Below are 13,937 nucleotides of genomic sequence, written 5' to 3'. Positions count from 1 at the left end.
GTAGCACGAGATGGAGTTTGCAAAACAAAAGGCCACTGGATTGATGCAAATAATCATGATGTCATTCCGCCAGGTAGGCCAAAGGCTACTTTGTAGCTAGTTAACGTTTAATAAAGAAGGTTTTTGGGAAAGCCTTTCCATCTACCAGAAGACAGTTAGGCCTGTCATTAGCATCACTGTATGTGTCCTGTTTCTTAATTGTTTAAAACCTGGATGTTTTACTTCATATAATGAGGCATGTCTTACTGTTACTACCATGTTACTACTATTACTACCATGTTACTACTATATTACTACTATTACTACCATGTTACTACTATATTACTACTATTACTACCATGTTACTACTATATTACTACTATGACTACCATGTTACTACTATGTTACTACTATTACTACCATGTTACTACTATTACTACCATGTTACTACTATATTACTACTATTACTACCATGTTACTACTATTACTACCATGTTACTACTATGTTACTACTATTACTACCATGTTACTACTATTACTACCATGTTACTACTATATTACTACTATTACTACTATATTACTACTATGACTACCATGTTACTACTATGTTACTACTATTACTACCATGTTACTACTATTACTACCATGTTACTACTATATTACTACTATTACTACCATGTTACTACTATGTTACTACTATTACTACCATGTTACTACTATTACTACCATGTTACTACTATATTACTACTATTACTACTATATTACTACTATGACTACCATGTTACTACTATGTTACTACTATTACTACCATGTTACTACTATTACTACCATGTTACTACTATATTACTACTATTACTACTATATTACTACTATGACTACCATGTTACTACTATGTTACTACTATTACTACCATGTTACTACTATTACTACCATGTTACTACTATATTACTACTATTACTACCATGTTACTACTATATTACTACTATTACTACCATGTTACTACTATATTACTACTATTACTACCATGTTACTACTATATTACTACTATGACTACCATGTTACTACTATGTTACTACTATTACTACCATGTTACTACTATTACTACCATGTTACTACTATATTACTACTATTACTACCATGTTACTACTATATTACTACTATGACTACCATGTTACTACTATATTACTACTATTACTACCATGTTACTACTATTACTACCATGTTACTACTATATTACTACCATGTTACTACTATTACTACCATGTTACTACTATATTACTACTATTACTACCAAGTTACTACTGTGTCACTACTAGTACTACCATGTTACTACTATATTACTACTATGACTACCATGTTACTACTATATTACTAATACTACTACTATAGTACTACTATTACTACCATGTTACTACTATATTACTACCATGTTACTACTATATTACTAATACTACTACTATAGTACTACTATGTTACTACTATATTACTAATACTACTACTATAGTACTACCATGTTACTACTATATTACTACCATGTTACTACTATATTACTACTATTACTACCATGTTACTACTATGTCACAACTATTACTACTATGTCACAACTATTACTACCATGTTACTACCATGTTACTACTATATTACTAATATTACTATCATGGTACTACTATTACTACCATGTTACTACTATATTACTACTATGACTACCATGTTACTACTATATTACTACTATGACTCCCATGTTACTACGGTTACTACCATGTTACTATATTACTACTACCACTACTATATTACTACTATTACTACTATATTACTACCATGTTACTACTACTACCATGTTACTACATGTTACTACTACTATTACTACCATGGTACTACTATTACTACTATATTACTACTATTACTACCATGGTACTACAGCATTACTACCATATTACTATATTACTACTATTAATACCATGTTACTACTATATTACTACTATATTACGACAGCGATACTACTATATTACTACCATTACTACCATGTTACTACCTTGTCCCAGACCTGCTGTTTTCAACTCTCTAGAGACAGCAGGAGCGGTACAGATACTCTGAATGATCGGCTATGAAAAGCCAACTGACATTTACTCCTGAGGTGTTGACCTGTTGCACTGTTCCACCGTGATTATTAATATCTGACCCTGCTGGTCATCTATGAACATTTGAACATCTTGGCCCCTGTTCTGTTATAATCTCCACCCGGCACAGCCAGAAGAGGACTGGCCACCCCTCATAGCCTGGTTCCTCTCTAGGTTTCTTCCTAGGTTCCGGCCTTTCTAGGGAGTTTTTCCTAGCCACCGTGCTTCTATACCTGCATTGCTTGCTGTTTTGGGGTTTTAGGCTGGGTTTCTGTACAGCACTTTGAGACATCAGCTGATGTAAGAAGGGCTTTATAAATACATTTGATTGATTTGATTGAAATGTGTCAATCAGAACAAAGTGAATGTCGTTGCTTATTGACGAGATATTCCTCTAGTTCATATTCATTAGGGCACACAACAGAAAATGGTTTAAAACATTGTGCAAAAAAAATGGACAGGTAGTCCATGAAGTCCCACCCTGTTGGTCCGTTTTAATCTGTTTGGTGCCTAATGAATACGACCTCGTGACCTAGTGTTTCTGAAGTGTATCAGGAGTGTAATCATTAGTACAAACATTAAAGAAAGGTTTTGCAACATATTCTGTGTAATGAATACACCCCTGTAGTGTGTCTACAGTCTTGCCCAGAACAAAAGGATATGCATGCATTGGAACGGGACAGAGAGGAAGTTATGCAGTGACACCATGAAGGTGTCAGACCACTGACGGGAGAAGTAAGGCAAGAAGACTGCTTCTGCTCGGGGACAGGTGGTAAACGGCAGGATGAACCAATCACGCCACTCTGACTGACCCTGCAGTTCCTGAGCCTGACGCTGGGAAAACTCCTGGGTCTTCTTATGGTTCTTTAACTGGGAGAGAGAGAGAGAAAGAGAGAGAGAGAGAGAAAGAGAGAGCGAGAGAGAGAGAGAGTGAAAGAGAGAGAGAGAGAGAGAGAGAGCGAGAGAGAGAGAGAGAGAGAGAGAGAGAGAGAGAGAGAGAGAGAGAGAGAGAGAGAAAGAAAGAGAGAGAGAGAGAGAGAGAGAGAGAGAGAGAGAGAGAGAGAGAGAGAGAGAGAGAGGACGGGTGAGAGAGGCTATGCTATATATCATTAATCTGTCAACAACACTAGGCTATCCACATTCCACACATAATATGTCTGATTAACAAGATAAAGAGAAGGACAACAACAGAAGGCTATAATGCACCTGTACACCGTAAACAACGTAGTGTCTGAAGAGACTGGTCCGTAGCTTTGTGACTGTTGGTCTGTAGATGCCTTCTAGTCTACAGAACAGCCTCCGGTCCAGGTAACCCCAGTAGTCCTTCAGGCCATTCAGGTCAAAGGTATGGATGGACAGCTGAAGGTGGTCAATGATCTTGTCCAGCAAAACAATAAGTACAGTTTCTGAGAGAACATACGGGCTTTATTTGGGATACGAACGCAGCAACAAACAAAGAAAAGAGAAGTAGAGATACTCTTAATGATCGGCTATGAAAAGCCAACTGACATTTACTCCTGAGGTGCTGACTTGCTGCACCCTCGACAACTACTGTGATTATTGTTATTTGACCATGCTGGTCATTTATGAACATTTGAACATCTTGGCCATGTTCTGTTATAATCTCCACCCGGCACAGCCAGAAGAGGACTGGCCACCCCTCATAGCCTGGTTCCTCTCTAGGTTTCTTCCTATGTTTTGGCCTTTCTAGGGAGTTTTTCCTAGCCACCGTGCTTCTACACCTGCATTGCTTGCTGTTTTTGGGGTTTTAGGCTGGGTTTCTGTACAGCACTTTGAGATATCAGCTGATGTAAGAAGGGATATATAAATACATTTGATTTGATTTGATTTGAAGTAGGCAAAATGCATCATCATCACAGTTTCCTTCACAGTTAATTCACTCTTCTTTCATACCCGGAAACCTTTCTCCTTGTCTGCTTTTATATCCGAGTTTCTATATATCTATATATCTCCTTTCTCCTAAATCAGAGTTCATGTGCTTCCGTGCGCTGGTGAAGCCGCGATATATATCAAGTATTCTCCGACATGTTAATCCGTCCTCTTCGACAGCTGACCCCATCTCTCCCTCCACCGGTCGATGCAACATGACACACAGCGGTCGATCTGGCTTACACACTCAGGTGCAAGTATAAACATTGAAGATAATAAAGGCTACAAAACCATGATAACTATTACATTATGTTTTTTTTTTCAAATTGCATTGATGGGGTTGGTTTGCTGCCTGGACAGGCTGCTAAACAAGACTAGCTAACTAGCTAGCTTGGGTTTAGAAAAGTGGCGAGCCACTGTCACGATTTTCAACAAGAAATATGTCATTTACTATTTTTACAAGTCACTGTTGGTAATAGTGTGATTGAAATGTATTACACACTGTATTTGGTGTAAAACTTACCAAGTGAAAGGGCTGGCAAAAATATTTCCTGTTTTCTTTTTCTTATTATTTTTTCTTATTTTTTATTTTATTGCAACAATAATAACAATATTACACACCAATGGAAAAATAGAACACCAAATACACCAGGCAAACCCCCTCCCAAATTTTTGGCTGTTGAATAATTCAGGACATCATTACTATGTGACAAGGCAATGAGACATTAACTGTAACGGTACTCCTCTTCTGAGGAGGAGGAGGAGTAGGAAATATCGGACCAATGTGCAGCGTGGTAAGTGTCCATAATTATATTTTTAATAAATCAAATGAACACAGAACAAAATAACAAAAACACAAACAAACAACCGAAACAGTTCTGTATGGTGAAACACAGACACAGAAAATAACTACCCACAACCCATAGTGAGAAAACTGGCTACCTAAGTATGATTCTCAATCAGAGACAACGATCGACAGCTGCCTCTGATTGAGAACCATACCAGGCCAAACACAGAAATACAAACATAGAATGCCCACCCCAGCTCACGCCCTGACCAAACACAGAAATAGACAACCTAGACATAAAACATAGAACATACAAAGCAAACTATGGTCAGAACGTGACATTAACAGACATTCAGAAACATGACTTCTAATAATTTTTCCAACTTTTGAAGTTTCACAAGTTTGAGGGATTTATAAAATCGTAAAGGTTCAATGGAAGAAAAAAAAACAACAAAATAAGGAATTTTTACACCTCCATTTACATTTGTGAATATAATATTTTGACCAAGAGAATAATAATGTTAATAAAATAGTTATGATCGGAATTACAAGGATAAGCATAATGCCATTTAACATCATCAAAGGTAAACATAGGTAATTCTGGAGATTTTATACATAACCATTCATGAATTTTAATCTATAGTTTATACTAGAATGGCAGGATGAAGAAAAGAAATGCTCTATAGATTCTGAATCAGAGGAACAAAAAAAAACACAATACATTTTTGTCAAAATTGAATCTTTTGTGCAAGAAATCATTAACAGGGTAGATGGAATAAAATATTTTAAAATGAGTTTCTTTAACTTTTGAGATAACTGGACAAGTAAAGTAACAGGCTTTTGACCATAGCATGGGTTGGTCACTTCCATAGCAATATATTGAATTATAATCACCCAAAAAATTACATAATTAACTGCCAATCGTATCCACTTATTGTCGCATTATTTATCCAAAAGATTCCAGTCATTAATTTGTAAACTTGGAAAAGAGAACAACCTCACAACAAACGGTTCATAATAAGTCCAAGTAAAGGAAGTGGAAACCTTAATTTACTCTCTCTGAGTAATATTAACCTTACATTTACCAATGAACTCATGAAACGGCAAAAACTCCCCGGTGTTGTCTACCAAATCACATACAAAATGAATACCCTTGTCAAAAAGGCCTTTGAAAATGGATTTCCTATTCATTTTAATAACTCTATTATTATAAATCAATGTTTTGTGGAGGGAAAAATTGTGTTTGAATATAATTTTCCAGAAAAATAACATTTGCTGGTTAAACTTAGAGAATTTCACAGGTAATTTTGGAGGGTCAAAATCACATTTCATTAAGAATTAAAGTCCACCAAGTTTATTAAACAGACTGTTAGGGATATGATACCACATAGAGGTAGGATTAGACAGATGTAATTTCAACTATTTAATTCTAAAAGCACCCACTAACGACTCAAAAACAATAGCCTGTAATCCTCCACGATCATAGTCTTTCACTAATTGTGATTTACAAATATAATGCATTTTATTCCTTCAAACAAATCTAAATATAACAGAATTGACTTTTTTTTTATGTTATTAGAAGAAAGAAAAAGGGACTGACTTTGGTAAATAATTCTAGATAAACCATCAGTCTTGGACAAAAGAATATGACCCAAAATTGAGATATCACGTTGCAGCCACTGACTATGTAGGCCCCTAACCCCTCCCTCTAGGATCCTAACCCTTCCCTGTAGGCCCCTAACCCCTCCCTGTAGGCCCCTAGCTCTTCCATGTAGGCCCCTAACCCTTCAATGTTGGCCCCAAGCCTCTCCCTGTAGGCCCCTAGCCCTTCCCTGTAGGCCCCTAACCCTTCCATGTAGGCCCCTAGCGCTTCCATGTAGGCCCCTAACCCTTCCATGTAGGCCCCTAGCCCCTCCATGTAGGCCCCTAACCCTTCCATGTAGGCCCCTAGCGCTTCCATGTAGGCCCCTAACCCCTCCATGTAGGCCCCTAACCCCTCCATGTAGGCCCCTAACCCCTCCATGTAGGCCCCTAACCCCTCCCTGTAGGCCCCTAACCCCTCCATGTAGGCCCCTAACCCCTCCATGTAGGCCCCTAGCCCCTTCCATGTGGGCCCCTAACCCTTCCATGTAGGCCCCTAGCCCCTACATGTAGACCACTAGCCCCTCCATGTAGGCCCCTAACCCCTCCATGTAGGCCCCTAACCCTTCCATGTAGGCCCCTAACCCCTCCATGTAGGCCCCTAACCCTTCCATGTAGGCCCCTAACCCTTCCATGTAGGCCCCTAACCCCTCCATGTAGGCCCCTAACCCTTCCATGTAGGCCCCTAACCCCTCCATGTAGGCCCCTAACCCCACCCTGTAGGCCCCTAGCCCCTTCCATGTAGGCCCCTAGCCCTTCCATGTAGGCCCCTAACCCTTCCATGTAGGCCTCCTAACCCTTCCCTGTAGGCCCCTAACCCCTCCATGTAGGCCCCTAACCCTTCCATGTAGGCCTCCTAACCCTTCCCTGTAGGCCCCTAGCCCTTCCATGTAGACCCCTAACCCCTCCATGTAGGTCCCTAACCCTTCCCTGTAGGCCCCTAGCCCTTCCCTGTAGGCCCCTAGCCCTTCCCTGTAGGCCCCTAACCCTTCCATGTAGGCCCCTAATCCTTCCATGTAGGCCCCTAACCCCTCCCTGTAGGCCCCTAGCCCTTACCTGTAGGCCCCTAACCCCTCCATGTAGGCCCCTAACCCCTCCATGTAGGCCCCTAACCCTTCCATGTAGGCCTCCTAACCCTTCCCTGTAGGCCCCTAACCCCTCCATGTAGGCCCCTAACCCCTCCCTGTAGGCCCCTAGCCCCTCCATGTACGCCCCTAACCCTTCCATGTAGGCCTCCTAACCCTTCCCTGTAGGCCCCTAGCCCTTCCATGTAGACCCCTAACCCCTCCATGTAGGTCCCTAACCCTTCCCTGTAGGCCCCTAGCCCTTCCCTGTAGGCCCCTAGCCCTTCCCTGTAGGTCCCTAACCCTTCCATGTAGGCCCCTAATCCTTCCATGTAGGCCCCTAACCCCTCCCTGTAGGCCCCTAGCCCTTACCTGTAGGCCCCTAACCCCTCCATGTAGGCCCCTAACCCCTCCATGTAGGCCCCTAACCCTTCCATGTAGGCCTCCTAACCCTTCCCTGTAGGCCCCTAACCCCTCCATGTAGGCCCCTAACCCCTCCCTGTAGGCCCCTAGCCCCTCCATGTACGCCCCTAACCCTTCCATGTAGGCCTCCTAACCCTTCCCTGTAGGCCCCTAACCCCTCCCTGTAGGCCCCTAACCCTTCCCTGTAGGCCCCTAACCCCTCCATGTAGGCCCCTAACCCCTTCCCTGTAGGCCCCTAGCCCTTCCATGTAGGCCCCTAACCCCTCCATGTAGGCCCCTAGCCCCTTCCATGTAGGCCCCTAACCCCTACATGTAGGCCCCTAACCCCTCCATGTAGGCCCTAACCCCTTCCCTGTAGGCCCCTAGCCCTTCCATGTAGGCCCCTAGCCCCTTCCCTGTAGGCCCCTAGCCCTTCCATGTAGGCCCCTAACCCCTCCATGTAGGCCCCTAACCCCTCCATGTAGGCCCCTAACCCCTCCCTGTAGGCCCCTAACCCCTCCCTGTAGGCCCCTAACCCCTCCCTGTAGGCCCCTAACCCCTCCATGTAGGATCCTAACCCTTCCATGTAGTTCCCTAACCCTTCCCTGTAGGATCCTAACCCTTCCCTGTAGTTCCCTAACCCTTCCATGTAGGATCCTAACCCTTCCCTGTAGGATCCTAACCCTTCCCTGTAGGCCCCCTTCCCTGTAGGCCCCTAACCCTTCCCTGTAGGCCCCCTTCCCTGTAGGCCCCTAACCCTTCCATGTAGGATCCTAACCCTTCCCTGTAGGATCCTAACCCTTCCATGTAGTTCCCTAACCCTTCCCTGTAGACCCCTAACCTTTCCCTGTAGGATCCTAACCCTTCCCTGTAGGCCCCCTTCCCTGTAGGCCCCTAACCCTTCCCTGTAGGCCCCTAACCCTTCTCTGTAGGATCCTAACCCTTCTCTGTAGGCCCCTAACCCTTCCCTGTAGGCCCCCTTCCCTGTAGGCCCCTAACCCTTCCCTGTAGGATCCTAACCCTTCCCTGTAAGATCCTAACCCTTCCCTGTAGGCCCCTAACCCTTCCCTGTAGGCCCCCTTCCCTGTAGGCCCCCTTCCCTGTAGGCCCCTAACCCTTCCCTGTAGGCCCCTAACCCTTCTCTGTAGGATCCTAACCCTTCTCTGTAGGCCCCTAACCCTTCCCTGTAGGATCCTAACCCTTCCCTGTAGGATCCTAACGCTTCTCTGTCGGCCCCTAACCCTTCCCTGTAGGATCCTAACCCTTCCCTGTAGGATCCTAACCCTTCCCTGTAGGATCCTAACCCTTCCATGTAGTTCCCTAACCCTTCCCTGTAGGATCTTAACCCTTCCCTGTAGGATCCTAACCCTTCCCTGTAGGATCCTAACCCTTCTCTGTAGGACCCTAACCCTTCCCTGTAGGCCCCCTTCCCTGTAGGCCCCTAACCCTTCCCTGTAGGATCCTAACCCTTCCCTGTAGGCCCCTAACCCTTCTCTGTAGGATCCTAACCCTTCTCTGTAGGCCCCTAACCCTTCCCTGTAGGCCCCTAACCCTTCCCTGTAGGATCCTAACCCTTCCCTGTAGGATCCTAACGCTTCTCTGTCGGCCCCTAACCCTTCCCTGTAGGCCCCCTTCCCTGTAGGCCCCTAACCCTTCCCTGTAGGATCCTAACGCTTCTCTGTCGGCCCCTAACCCTTCCCTGTAGGCCCCCTTCCATGTAGTTCCCTAACCCTTCCCTGTAGGATCCTAACCCTTCCCTGTAGGATCCTAACCCTTCCCTGTAGGACCCTAACCCTTCCATGTAGTTCCCTAACCCTTCCCTGTAGGATCCTAACCCTTCCCTGTAGGATCCTAACCCTTCCCTGTAGGCCCCCTTCCCTGTAGGCCCCTAACCCTTCCCTGTAGGCCCCTAACCCTTCTCTGTAGGATCCTAACCCTTCTCTGTAGGCCCCTAACCCTTCCCTGTAGGCCCCCTTCCCTGTAGGCCCCTAACCCTTCCCTGTAGGATCCTAACCCTTCCCTGTAGGATCCTAACCCTTCCCTGTAGGATCCTAACCCTTCCCTGTAGGATCCTAACCCTTCCCTGTAGGACCCTAACCCTTCCCTGTAGGATCCTAACCCTTCCCTGTAGGATCCTAACCCTTCCCTGTAGGATCCTAACCCTTCCCTGTAGGATCCTAACCCTTCCCTGTAGGACCCTAACCCTTCCCTGTAGGATCCTAACCTTTCCCTGTAGGATTCTAACCCCTCTCTGTAGGATCCTAACCCTTCCCTGTAGGATCCTAACCCTTCCCTGTAGGATCCTAACCCTTCCCTGTAGGCCCCCTTCCCTGTAGGATCCTAACCCTTCCCTGTAGGATCCTAACCCTTCCCTGTAGGCCCCCTTCCCTGTAGGCCCCTAACCCTTCCCTGTAGGATCCTAACCCTTCCCTGTAGGCCCCCTTCCCTGTAGGCCCCCTTCCCTGTAGGATCCTAACCCTTCCCTGTAGGATCCTAACCCTTCCCTGTAGGCCCCTAACCCTTCCCTGTAGGATCCTAACCCTTCCCTGTAGGCCCCTAACCCTTCCCTGTAGGCCCCTAACCCTTCTCTGTAGGATCCTAACCCTTCTCTGTAGGCCCCTAACCCTTCCCTGTAGGCCCCCTTCCCTGTAGGCCCCTAACCCTTCCCTGTAGGATCCTAACCCTTCCCTGTAAGATCCTAACCCTTCCCTGTAGGCCCCTAACCCTTCCCTGTAGGCCCCCTTCCCTGTAGGCCCCTAACCCTTCCCTGTAGGCCCCTAACCCTTCCCTGTAGGATCCTAACCCTTCTCTGTAGGCCCCTAACCCTTCCCTGTAGGATCCTAACCCTTCCCTGTAGGATCCTAACGCTTCTCTGTCGGCCCCTAACCCTTCCCTGTAGGATCCTAACCCTTCCCTGTAGGATCCTAACCCTTCCCTGTAGGATCCTAACCCTTCCATGTAGTTCCCTAACCCTTCCCTGTAGGATCCTAACCCTTCCCTGTAGGATCCTAACCCTTCCCTGTAGGATCCTAACCCTTCTCTGTAGGACCCTAACCCTTCCCTGTAGGCCCCCTTCCCTGTAGGCCCCTAACCCTTCCCTGTAGGATCCTAACCCTTCCCTGTAGGCCCCTAACCCTTCTCTGTAGGATCCTAACCCTTCTCTGTAGGCCCCTAACCCTTCCCTGTAGGCCCCTAACCCTTCCCTGTAGGATCCTAACCCTTCCCTGTAGGATCCTAACGCTTCTCTGTCGGCCCCTAACCCTTCCCTGTAGGCCCCCTTCCCTGTAGGCCCCTAACCCTTCCCTGTAGGATCCTAACGCTTCTCTGTCGGCCCCTAACCCTTCCCTGTAGGCCCCCTTCCATGTAGTTCCCTAACCCTTCCCTGTAGGATCCTAACCCTTCCCTGTAGGATCCTAACCCTTCCCTGTAGGACCCTAACCCTTCCATGTAGTTCCCTAACCCTTCCCTGTAGGATCCTAACCCTTCCCTGTAGGATCCTAACCCTTCCCTGTAGGCCCCCTTCCCTGTAGGCCCCTAACCCTTCCCTGTAGGCCCCTAACCCTTCTCTGTAGGATCCTAACCCTTCTCTGTAGGCCCCTAACCCTTCCCTGTAGGCCCCCTTCCCTGTAGGCCCCTAACCCTTCCCTGTAGGATCCTAACCCTTCCCTGTAGGATCCTAACCCTTCCCTGTAGGATCCTAACCCTTCCCTGTAGGATCCTAACCCTTCCCTGTAGGACCCTAACCCTTCCCTGTAGGATCCTAACCCTTCCCTGTAGGATCCTAACCCTTCCCTGTAGGATCCTAACCCTTCCCTGTAGGATCCTAACCCTTCCCTGTAGGACCCTAACCCTTCCCTGTAGGATCCTAACCTTTCCCTGTAGGATTCTAACCCCTCTCTGTAGGATCCTAACCCTTCCCTGTAGGATCCTAACCCTTCCCTGTAGGATCCTAACCCTTCCCTGTAGGCCCCCTTCCCTGTAGGATCCTAACCCTTCCCTGTAGGATCCTAACCCTTCCCTGTAGGCCCCCTTCCCTGTAGGCCCCTAACCCTTCCCTGTAGGATCCTAACCCTTCCCTGTAGGCCCCCTTCCCTGTAGGCCCCTAACCCTTCCCTGTAGGCCCCTAACCCTTCTCTGTAGGATCCTAACCCTTCTCTGTAGGCCCCTAACCCTTCCCTGTAGGCCCCCTTCCCTGTAGGCCCCTAACCCTTCCCTGTAGGATCCTAACCCTTCCCTGTAGGATCCTAACCCTTCCCTGTAGGATCCTAACCCTTCCCTGTAGGATCCTAACCCTTCCCTGTAGGACCCTAACCCTTCCCTGTAGGATCCTAACCCTTCCCTGTAGGATCCTAACCCTTCCCTGTAGGATCCTAACCCTTCCCTGTAGGATCCTAACCCTTCCCTGTAGGACCCTAACCCTTCCCTGTAGGATCCTAACCTTTCCCTGTAGGATTCTAACCCCTCTCTGTAGGATCCTAACCCTTCCCTGTAGGATCCTAACCCTTCCCTGTAGGATCCTAACCCTTCCCTGTAGGCCCCCTTCCCTGTAGGATCCTAACCCTTCCCTGTAGGATCCTAACCCTTCCCTGTAGGCCCCCTTCCCTGTAGGCCCCTAACCCTTCCCTGTAGGATCCTAACCCTTCCCTGTAGGCCCCCTTCCCTGTAGGCCCCCTTCCCTGTAGGATCCTAACCCTTCCCTGTAGGATCCTAACCCTTCCCTGTAGGCCCCTAACCCTTCCCTGTAGGATCCTAACCCTTCCCTGTAGGCCCCTAACCCTTCCCTGTAGGCCCCTAACCCTTCTCTGTAGGATCCTAACCCTTCTCTGTAGGCCCCTAACCCTTCCCTGTAGGCCCCCTTCCCTGTAGGCCCCTAACCCTTCCCTGTAGGATCCTAACCCTTCCCTGTAAGATCCTAACCCTTCCCTGTAGGCCCCTAACCCTTCCCTGTAGGCCCCCTTCCCTGTAGGCCCTTAACCCTTCCCTGTAGGCCCCTAACCCTTCTCTGTAGGATCCTAACCCTTCTCTGTAGGCCCCTAACCCTTCCCTGTAGGATCCTAACCCTTCCCTGTAGGATCCTAACGCTTCTCTGTCGGCCCCTAACCCTTCCCTGTAGGATCCTAACCCTTCCCTGTAGGATCCTAACCCTTCCCTGTAGGATCCTAACCCTTCCATGTAGTTCCCTAACCCTTCCCTGTAGGATCCTAACCCTTCCCTGTAGGATCCTAACCCTTCCCTGTAGGATCCTAACCCTTCTCTGTAGGACCCTAACCCTTCCCTGTAGGCCCCCTTCCCTGTAGGCCCCTAACCCTTCCCTGTAGGATCCTAACCCTTCCCTGTAGGCCCCTAACCCTTCTCTGTAGGATCCTAACCCTTCTCTGTAGGCCCCTAACCCTTCCCTGTAGGCCCCTAACCCTTCCCTGTAGGATCCTAACCCTTCCCTGTAGGATCCTAACGCTTCTCTGTCGGCCCCTAACCCTTCCCTGTAGGCCCCCTTCCCTGTAGGCCCCTAACCCTTCCCTGTAGGATCCTAACGCTTCTCTGTCGGCCCCTAACCCTTCCCTGTAGGCCCCCTTCCATGTAGTTCCCTAACCCTTCCCTGTAGGATCCTAACCCTTCCCTGTAGGATCCTAACCCTTCCCTGTAGGACCCTAACCCTTCCATGTAGTTCCCTAACCCTTCCCTGTAGGATCCTAACCCTTCCCTGTAGGATCCTAACCCTTCCCTGTAGGCCCCCTTCCCTGTAGGCCCCTAACCCTTCCCTGTAGGCCCCTAACCCTTCTCTGTAGGATCCTAACCCTTCTCTGTAGGCCCCTAACCCTTCCCTGTAGGCCCCCTTCCCTGTAGGCCCCTAACCCTTCCCTGTAGGATCCTAACCCTTCCCTGTAGGATCCTAACCCTTCCCTGTAGGATCCTAACCCTTCCCTGTAGGATCCTAACCCTTCCCTGTAGGACCCTAACCCTTCCCTGTAGGATCCTAACCCTTCCCTGTAGGATCCTAACCCTTCCCTGTAGGATCCTAACCCTTCCCTGTAGGATCCTAACCCTTCCCTGTAGGAT

The sequence above is a fragment of the Salvelinus alpinus genome, chromosome 18 (assembly GCF_045679555.1).
Source record: "Salvelinus alpinus chromosome 18, SLU_Salpinus.1, whole genome shotgun sequence".
NCBI lineage: Eukaryota > Metazoa > Chordata > Actinopteri > Salmoniformes > Salmonidae > Salvelinus > Salvelinus alpinus.
This window is presented reverse-complemented; position numbering follows the sequence as displayed.